Source organism: Elephantulus edwardii, unplaced genomic scaffold, assembly GCF_000299155.1.
Source record: "Elephantulus edwardii isolate Elephantulus edwardi_28Jun2011 unplaced genomic scaffold, EleEdw1.0 scaffold00128, whole genome shotgun sequence".
Lineage (NCBI taxonomy): Eukaryota > Metazoa > Chordata > Mammalia > Macroscelidea > Macroscelididae > Elephantulus > Elephantulus edwardii.
This window is the reverse complement of record NW_006399878.1, coordinates 10,164,282-10,174,215: the sequence shown is the minus strand read 5'-3', so window position 1 is coordinate 10,174,215 and position 9,934 is coordinate 10,164,282. Positions and strand designations below refer to the sequence as shown.

Genomic DNA, 9,934 nt, shown 5'->3' with positions numbered 1-9,934 from the left:
AAAAAAGACTATATTTCATCATTTTTTATTTTGATAACTTTAAAATTAGGGTCCTGTAAGATCTATCCCAATGCAAAAACATATCACCGACTTTCTTAGAGATCACAGAGTGGTTGTTACTATTAAAATGTAGGTGGCATTCCAAAATCTGTTAGATATTAGATAGCTACTTACAGGAAATAATCCCGTCATCCCTTGGGAACTCTGGGTTGAATATTTTGTTTTGTTTATGTTTAGTTTCTATTTTTAAACCGGAACTCTGTATTCCAATTTAACTTTTTTCAATTTAAAATAGATTATTATGAAATCCTTAAGGTTTAAGAAAGTGATTATTTTAAATGAGAAATAATAGAATGTGGATCCTTATAGTCTTAGCTGGGGTAAAAAATAAACAATGATAAAATGGAGTATGAAAATTGAAAAAGAGAAATTAAACTTTTCAAAACAATTTGGTTTCTTCTGGGCACAGACATAATAACTCCTGCTGCTAGGAGAAGTACAATTTACTGCCACAGGAAAGCTTAAAATGTCAAACATATTCTTATAAAACACAATGCAAGCTGCTGGCAAATGAGACCATTCATTCAGTTGGCATGCTTCCTACTTCTGTGCAGCTTTTGTAATTGTGGCACTTATTCACAATCAAAAGCTTGCATCTCTGATGTAAACATTCACGTGGTTCCTATGCATTGATCTCATATATAGGAGGTAAATGTGGGCTGCTGCTGCTGCTGACTCTGACAGAAACAACAGGATCTTTGCTGTGAAGGAGCTCAATAGAAAATTAACTAAACTAGCCTGAAAACAAATACATAACAAAAAATGTTGTCAGAGGACACTGATTAAAAGGAAAGAAAAAAAAAAGCCACTAAAAAACAAAACAAAAAACCCCAACCAAACCTCTGGCATTCAGAGGATCAGCATCCAAGGACATCACTCAGAGTACAAGGTCACAGGCACAACTAGCTTTGCCCATAATCCACATTCTGGATCAGTGAGCCTACAACTGTCATACAGTGTCATCAAAGTTGCTTATCCAAAGTAAACCCCTCAGATGATCCTAAAAGTCTTCATATTTTGAAAAGGACTCAAGTACATTTGGTTGGTTGTTTGTGTGTGTATGTGTGTATATATATATATATGTGTGTATATATATTTAAGTCTAAAGCACAAAGTTAGGAAATGGAGAAGCTTATTGGAGATGAGGCACACAATTGTGAGATGGGAGCCAACAGTAAGGCTGGCAGAAAAGTGATTCAAGGAGCAGAAATAAGTCCATAAAACAGCCTACTGTCACTTACTGCATAGGCAGACACTGCTCTGGCCTGGGGAACATATTATAAATTAGCTCTGAAAATACATTACTTATAAGCTTTTCTCTGGTGGGCTAGTGGATAAGGAATTGTGCCGTCAACCTAAAGGCAGGCAGTTCGGATCCACCAGCTGCTCCAGAGGAGAAAGATGTGCAATCTCCTTCCATGCACTTTGCATCCTTTGAAAATCTGCTGGAAGGTCATCTATAAGTTTGAGATAATCTATTTAGAAAGACATAAAAATATGTTATATAAGCTAGAGATATTTTTAAACTTATTAAAATAAATAATGATTTGGTGTTTATCATGGATTGAATTGTACCTTCCAAAATTTGTATTGTAAATCCTATCACTTAAATCTGTGGTTAGAGAGCTCTCATCATAGTTCATAGGAAGTTGTGATGCTAACCCAAAGGCCACTTGTCTTCACCAGTTTGAGTTCACCAGTGTCTCCTCAGGAGAGATGGGCAAATTACCCCAATTTATAACCTCAGAAACTCAATAGAGGGTCAGCTATAAATCAGTAATGACTTGAAAACTTTAGTTATAATCCTATTTGAGAATGAGTTTTCTTTATTATGCTAATGAGACTGTTAATATAGAGTATGTTTTAAATCAATTGCTTTTGTGGTATAAAATAGATTAAACAGAAGAACAAGTAGAGATGGGCAAAAGTAGGTGCTGTGTCCGTGAAGTTCACCAAGAAATTGAAGAGACGAAGATTTTCTCTCAGGACTGACAACAGGAAGAAAGTGTGCCCTTGAATTTGTACTTGTAGCTTCCCAAATTGAAAAGAAAAAAAAACCTTCTGTTTGTTAAATACACCTACTTGTGGTATTTCTGTCTTGTGTGCACTAGATAAGTAAGGCACTGCTAGAGAGATTAAATTTTAGATATTTCCAAAATTAAATTATGTGAAGCAGCTTTTATTTAAATTGGTCTAAATTTTTAATTCAGTGTGTGTTATTGATAGCATTTCTCAGACAGGAAGTGGCCTACACAAATATCATCCAACGTAGTTGTTTCTGTTGTTATGTGCTATTGAGTCAGCTCTGAGAACAATAGTTTGGAATTTTGTCCTATCTGGTGCCATTATCACAATCTCTGATACATGCATAACAGTCACTGACTATGTCAATCCATCTTGTTAAGGATTTTTCTCTTTGATTTTCTACCTTCTCAGCATGATATCTTTTTCCCAAGAACTTACCCCTCTTGATAACACGTCCAAAGTATGTTGGTGAGATGACGTTTTAGCATCCCTGCCTCTAAAGAGCACTCTGGTTGCGCTTCCTCCAAGACAGTCCTGTTTGTTCTTTTGACAGTCCATGAGATATTCAGTCCTCTTCGCCAACACCACAATTCAAGGATCAGTTTTACCTTGATCGTCCTTATTCGTTGTTCACCTTTTAAATGTAAAGTCACACATAATCTATGAGAGCAGAAATGAAACACTAGGAATTCAGAGGGTGCCATGAAGGTGTTAAGACAACAGCTTCTTTTTTTTTTTCTTTTTTTTAAGACAACAGCTTCTTAGCCTAGGTCTAGGCTTTCTATGAACATTAATACATGTGCATTGTTGTTGTGTGCCATTGAGTCAGAACCAACCCAGCGCTGACCCTCCAGTGGGTTTTTAGAGGCAGTATAACCACACTGGAGGAGATTGCTCTCCTTTTTTCCTTCAGAGCATCTGGCAGATTTGAATTGCATGCCTTTCGGATGTTAATGTAGCTCCTTTCCATTAGACCAGCAGAGACTATATTCTGTAGGTTATTATATATGTTCTATAGGTTAGTAATATTCAGGTACATAAGTTTGGCTGTGTGTGGGATTTTTTTCTCCCCCTACGTAAAATAATTTTAATTGAGAAGCAGGAATGTTCTGCTGATTTCATGTTTATTTTTGTTATTTGCATTACACTGATTGATTCCTCGAGAGCCACCCATTGTGTGCAAAGAACTACTCCGGAGAGTTCTCGAGTCTGGAACCTTTCAGAAGCAGAACACCAAGTCTGTTTCCCAAGGTGCCTCTGGGTAGTTTCCAATTGAATAGCCAACCACTCCACCACTCAGGGGCTTTGCTTTAAAAACTGCTTATTTCCAGGGTCCTGTGCAAATAATTTGTTATACAGATTTGCACTCTGAACATCCACAGTATGTTCTGTGAAATAGGATGTTATGCGATTTGGACATACATGAATACCATCCTATGTGTAGACAGACCCCCTATAGCCATTGCTCAATATAAGTAAGGTTTGTTGGAGTAAAACCTTATGGGAGTCTGCTGGACAGAGTCTGAGTGTCCTCAGGATGCAGGAGGCCCACCGTGCAGGGTGTGCAGGATGCTGAGAGGCGACTGCAGAGCCTGGATGAGGAGCAGATTGTGAGTGCAGGGAGCAGGCTGGCAGCAGTCCTGGTTTTTTTGGGGCAGCCTCCTCCTGGTCACATGCAGTTGCCACAGCTGCTGAAGTCCACAGCTGAGGCCCCAGAGTACTCTTGGCCATGACAGGAGCCTCTGCAGGTGCTGTCTGCGCTGGGAGTGAAAGGCTGCCCCTGCTGGCTGAGTGAATGACTTAGGAAGAAAAGTTGGAGGAATTGGAGGAGGAAGGAAGTAGGGCCACAGGGATGGGATGCATTTTAGAGCACGACTGCTTGTTCACTCTGGAGATTACAGTCTTTAAAACCATTGAGGAGAAATTATAAACAGTAGGAGAACTGTCTTCTCACCAAATAAAATTTTGGGAACCATGAACAGATGTACTTATATATCCATGGCATTTTCCAATGTCAAGCAGTACACAGCTTTCCTTGTTTTCTCTCTGATAAAATTCAGAAATGTGTGCTGCTGAGGTGATTCCCCATAGATACCCTATCCATATACATGGGATCTCCTAGGCTACTCTCTGAAAGGTTGGAGGTTTGAATCCACTGACCAATCCAGGTGGCCAGTCTCTTCCAGTAAAGATTCGCAGCCTTGGAAGCTCAGTAGAGGATACCACTGAGTCAGAGACTCCATGGGACTAGGTTTGGGGGCTTTTTGCTTTTTTTTTTAAAATGTATATATATATATATATATGATCTTTACAGGAACTCTTCCCTTCTCTGGATCTGTGAAGCTGCCAGTGGCTTCAAAACCTCGCAATTACCTTTCGATTAACAGTGAGCGCTTCACTATTGCACTACCAGGAATCTTTGAAATATGTGCAGTGTCTTGAAATCTCAAACCAATGCGGTTAACTACAACAGTTTGGGGAGAAAACAGAATTAAAAATAAACCCAAGTTTTGAGAACAAAACTTATAATGAGACTGGACAGTGGCAGAGCTAAGATTTGACCTCCAAACCATTGCTCAAGTTCTTAATTTAAATGCCCTCCTAATTCATATGCAAGCAAGATTCTACTGAAGATTATCCAAAAACGATTGGAACAGTACATCAGCAGAGAACTACCAGAAGTCCAGGCTGGGTTTAGAAGGGGTGATGGTACTAGGGATATTGTAGCTGATGTTAGATGGATCTTAGCTGAAAGCAGAGAATACCAGAAGAATATCATTCCGTGTTTCATTGATTATGCAAAGTCATTTGACTGCGTGGATCATAACAAACTGTGGCTGACTCTGAGAAGAATGGGAATCCCAGATCATTTAATTGTGCTAATGCGAAACCTATACTTGGACCGAGAGGCAGTCGTCAGAACACAACAGGGAAACACTCCCTGGTTCAAAATTGGGAAGGGTATACGCCATAAATGTGTCCTGTCTCCATACCTTTTCAACCTGTATGCAGAGCAGATTATCCGAGAGGCTGGGCTCTATGAGGAGAAGAGTGGCGTTAGGATTGGTGGAATATCTATCAACAGTCTGCGTTATGCAGATGACACAACCCTGCTCTCTGAAACTGAGGAGGACCTCATGCACTTACTGCAGAGGGTCAAGGACTGCAGAGGGTATGGACTGAGGCTCGATGTCAAGAAGACAAAGATTCTCACCACTGGACCAATTGGTAGCATCAGGATGGATGGCGAAGAGATTGAGATTGTTCACAGCTTCAGTTTGCTTGGCTCCACGGTCAACACTCTTGGCACCAGCAGCCAGGAAATCAAAAAACGTATTGCGATGGGAAAGTCTGCTGTTAGGGACCTCTCCAAAGTACTCAAGAGCAACGGTGTCTCTCTGGAGACTAAGGTCCGTCTGATACAGGCCATGGATTTTGCAATCACTTGTTATGCCAGAGAGTTGGACAATGACTAGGGAGGATAGAAGGAGAATTGATGCCTTTGAGCTGTGGTGCTGAGAAGAGTATTGAATGTACCATGGACTGCCAGGAAAACAGATTCAGCCTAGAGAGGGTTAAACCGGGCTGCTCCTTGGAGGCAAGGATTCTGGGGCTTCGTCTGACATACTTTGGGCATTGTTGTAAGGAGAGACAGGTCTTTGGAGAGGGACATCATGCTGGGTAGAGTAGAGGGACAGCGCAGGAGGGGAAGACCCTCTATGAGGTGGATTGATTCAGTGACTGGGGTAATCGGGATGGGTGTGTCAGAGGCAATGTGATTGGCACAGGATAGAGCAGGGTATATATTGTACATAGGGTCACTATGAGTCGCAAACGACTCGACGGCACATAACAACAACAATTCATAAATCCACTGAACCTCATCAGATACGTTGAAGTGATAGAGACAATGATTCATTTAGTCCACAGACCGTTCTTGAGATAACATATCTTAAAAGTATTATTCTTTTTGCCATCAAATCAGAACCAACTCACAGTTAACCCTCCAGTGTGTTTGCCAGGCTGTAAGTTACACTAGAGGAGAGGGCCCATCTTTCTCCCTCAGAGTGATTGGTGGATTCAAACTATTGGAGTCTCCACGTTGGTTAGCAGTGCAGTTTCCTGTGGACTACTCCACAAGGGCTAGAAAGTTGCTTTTTCCCTGTGAGCATGTACTTAACACAGGCTCTCTCCATCTAGGTGTTTTTTTACCTTTCCTCCACGAAGACTCTAACTAAATACAGTCTTTCTAAGTAAATCTGCACCTCAACATTTCTGGTTTCTAGACAAGGCCAAGTTGCCTTGATAATGAAACTATTTTCAGTTTAGGCAAGTGGTCACTTCCATAGTAGAATTACAGTCTTTCAATTCATTGACAATACCGAGATTGTCATTTATAAAAGTAACCCAAATAACCAGTCCTTTGGTATTGAAAAGATTAAACATCTGTAATTCCCTTTTTTTTTTACACTGGGTAAAATATGTTCTTTTTCATAGACATTTTATATTCCAGTTTTTCATTTTCAGAAAAATTAAGTAGAAGGTATAGTCGTTTCCCATACACCCTTACAATGAAATTTCTTATTTTTAATACATTCATATTGGCGCATTACTATTAACAAAAGTATATCATTTATTTAGATTTTCTTAGTCTGATGAATTTGTCTAATGATTGTTTTTGTTATATGCTGTCAATTCACCTCTGATTCACACTGACTCTATGTGCAGTTAATTGAACAAAAGCCTGCTTAATCCCATACATTAAATTAGATGATACTATCTTATTCTGTATTGGAATTTTCAAAAGGAAAGCAATACGTCAGACTAAACTGGTAGTGAATGGGCTGTGCAGCATTGTCACAAATTTATTTTTGCCATTCCATGTGCACAGGCATTGTCGAAGGGCTTCACACACAGACTTGAGAGGTATTCAGTCTCATAGTGAGGGAGTGATCTGGGAAAACAGGTGACTTTCCAGGGATTTGGCTTTAGTGGGGATGAAGCTGAGAAGGGGGAAGGGTGGACTTTCCTCAGTTCTGTCACCTTAAACTAGAGTGCTGTCCTGCAAAAAAAAAAGAAAAAAAATCATTTTCCTTCATAAATGAACATTATCCATTGACAAACTATAGCAATTTATGGATTATTTGTCATAAAAGTCAATCAGAACTCCTAATTACCAAAATCTGTTCTTAGTCTGAGGTCTGAATTTTTATCTGATGCAGTCAGGTCAAGAGTGGTCTTCGTGGCAATTTGGCGTTTCCTCAGAAAGCTGAACATAGAAATTCTATGTGACCCAGCTATTCCACTGCTTGGAATATTCCCCGAGAGAATGAGAGCTGAGGCACAAATAGAGACTTGTAGACCAATGTTCACAGCAGCATTATTCACCATCACAAGAACATGGAAACAATCCAAACCCCCAACCACAGTTGAATAGATTGAGAAATTATGGTACATTCACATGATGAAGTACTACACAGCATGCAGGAGCAATGTTTTTGTAAATTATTGCCTAACGTGGGAGGGACTGAAGAGCATCATAATAAGTAAACTAACTCAGTCCCGTAAGAACAAATACTGTATAAAACCATTATTGCAGAACCAAGTATGAAGATGAAAGGAGGGAGGTGGGAGCAGAGGGGTACGGATGGATGAGTAATCATAGGTTCTCACAATTTGGTGGGTGGAGGGAGGAGTGGGTAAAGGAAATGAGAAAGATCTGGTGTGGAAAACAATGCATATGAGCTGTGTTTTAAACCAGCATAAAATAATTTAAACAAAAAAAAAGAGTAGTCTTCATGGCATGCTGAGATGTGAGCTGATGCCTGCCTCTTCAAATTTCTGTTCTGAGGGGATGGCACACTTAGCGTTTGATAGCCCATGGCTCACAGGACACTAGGGCAGGGCCCCTTAATTGCTTCCCTGTGACAATGGGCTCAAGCATGTTGGAGATTGTGAGGATGGCTAAGTGAGGGCAAGGTTCTGACCTGTGGCCCATAGGATCTCTGTGAGTTATAGTTGATTCGGTGGCAGCGAAGAGCAGTCACAGAAGTATTTGACCGACTTGGTGTTCAACCCTGTCTCCTACAAACATGTCAGGAGAAAAGGTTATGGCGGCTGTGCTGTACTCAGTCCTGTGTTTCCTTCTGACTCAGCCAAGGTGCAGGGTTGTTCTTGCTGAACTGATGCCCTGCTGTTCAGAACTTGCTCTGGGCCATCTGTGCTGTCTCAAACAGCTGTCACTGAAAGAAGGGAGATGCCACTCTGCTCTGGTCTTTTTTAACTTTGTAATGCATTCCGGTGTGTTAGAGGTTTAATGCAATTGTCAATATTAATTTTAGTGCACAGATTTAAAAAGAGAAAAGCCAAACCTGCTGCCACCAAGTCATTTCCAACTCATAGCAAACCTGTAGGGCCCCTAATCCACAGATTAGGGTTTTAACAACATCCAGCCAAATTTAAAATTTACTGTTGTTGTATACCATCGAGTCAAAACTGACCCACAGCTGACCTGTGGTGCTTTTTCTGAGGCAGTTAATCCCACAGGAGGAGATTGCCTATCTCCCGTGGATGCTACCAAATCAGTTTGAATTAACAGCACCCTATGTAATCTGCAGTGGCTTTGTTTTGGTTTGGCTAATCTGGTCTGTAGGGAGTGCCTGCTAATGCAAAGCTGTGCCTCTCTGGTGATTTGAATCTATCAGCAGCTCTAAGGGAGGCAGTCTCCTCTTGTGCAATTCACAGCCTCTGAAGGGTCAGCTATAAGCCAGTTCTGACTCTACAGCAATGAGAGTTTGAGAGAGAGAATCTTTGTGGGAAGGAGCCCTGGCAAAGCAGTGGTCAAGAGGTCAGATGCTAACTAAAAGGTCTGTAGTTCACACTTATCAACAATTCCAAGGGAAAAAAATGTGATACTCTGCTTCAGTAAAGGTTGTGGTGGTTATTGATGTTATGTGCCATTGAGTCACCTGCGACTTATAGCGACCCTATGTACAGCAGCCCTAAACCCAGCTCTATCTTGTACCAATCTTAATGTCTCTGACACATCCACCCCCATTACCCTAGTCACTGAGTCAATCCATCTCATCGAGGGTCTTCCTTTCTTGTGCTGCTCCTCCACTCTCCAAAGGACTGGTCCTGCCTTGCAACATGTCCAAAGTATGTCATATGAAGCTTCAGAATCCTTGCCTCCAAGAGCACCCTGGTTCCCAATCTCTCTAGGATGAACCTGTTTGTTCTCCCAGCAGTTCATGATATATTCAATACTCTTCTCCAGCACCACAGCTCAAAGGCATCAATTCTCCTGCTATCATCCCTACTCATTGTCCAGCTTTCTGATGCATAGCAAGTGATTACAAAGACCAGGGCCTGTATCAGGTGCACCTTAGTCTCCAGACTGACATCATTGCTCTTCAGTACTTTGGAGAGGTCTCTGACAGCTGACTTTCCCAAAACGTATGTTTCCCAAAAACATAGGGAGCAGTTCTCAGTTCTCCTCTGTCCTGTAGGGTCACTTTGATTTATGGAACCAGAATACCAGATGCAGATTTTTCCTCTAGAACTCCTGAGAGAGCTTGGACTACCAGTGTTTTGATTAGTAGTCAAGAAGTTACATGCATCACTTTAACAAAATACATCACTTTGTTGTTAGGTGCTGTGCAGTACAACTCCCACAACTCTATGAACAACATACCTGAATCCTGTCTTAACTGTACCACCCTCATCACCTCTGACACACTCGAGTACACTGCTTCAGTCACTGTATCAATCTATCTTATTGTTAGTCTTCCTGTCTTCCTCTGACCCTCCACCTTTCCAAACATGATGTTCCTTTCCAAGGAATGTTGTT

The 9,934-nt window shown here is 41.0% G+C and overlaps 1 pseudogene; it reads left to right on the top strand.

The window, feature by feature from the left end:
- LOC102871795 overlaps positions 1–3,818 on the top strand; it is a 31,012-nt pseudogene extending 27,194 nt beyond the window's left edge.
- Positions 3,819–9,934: the final 6,116 nt, after the last annotated feature.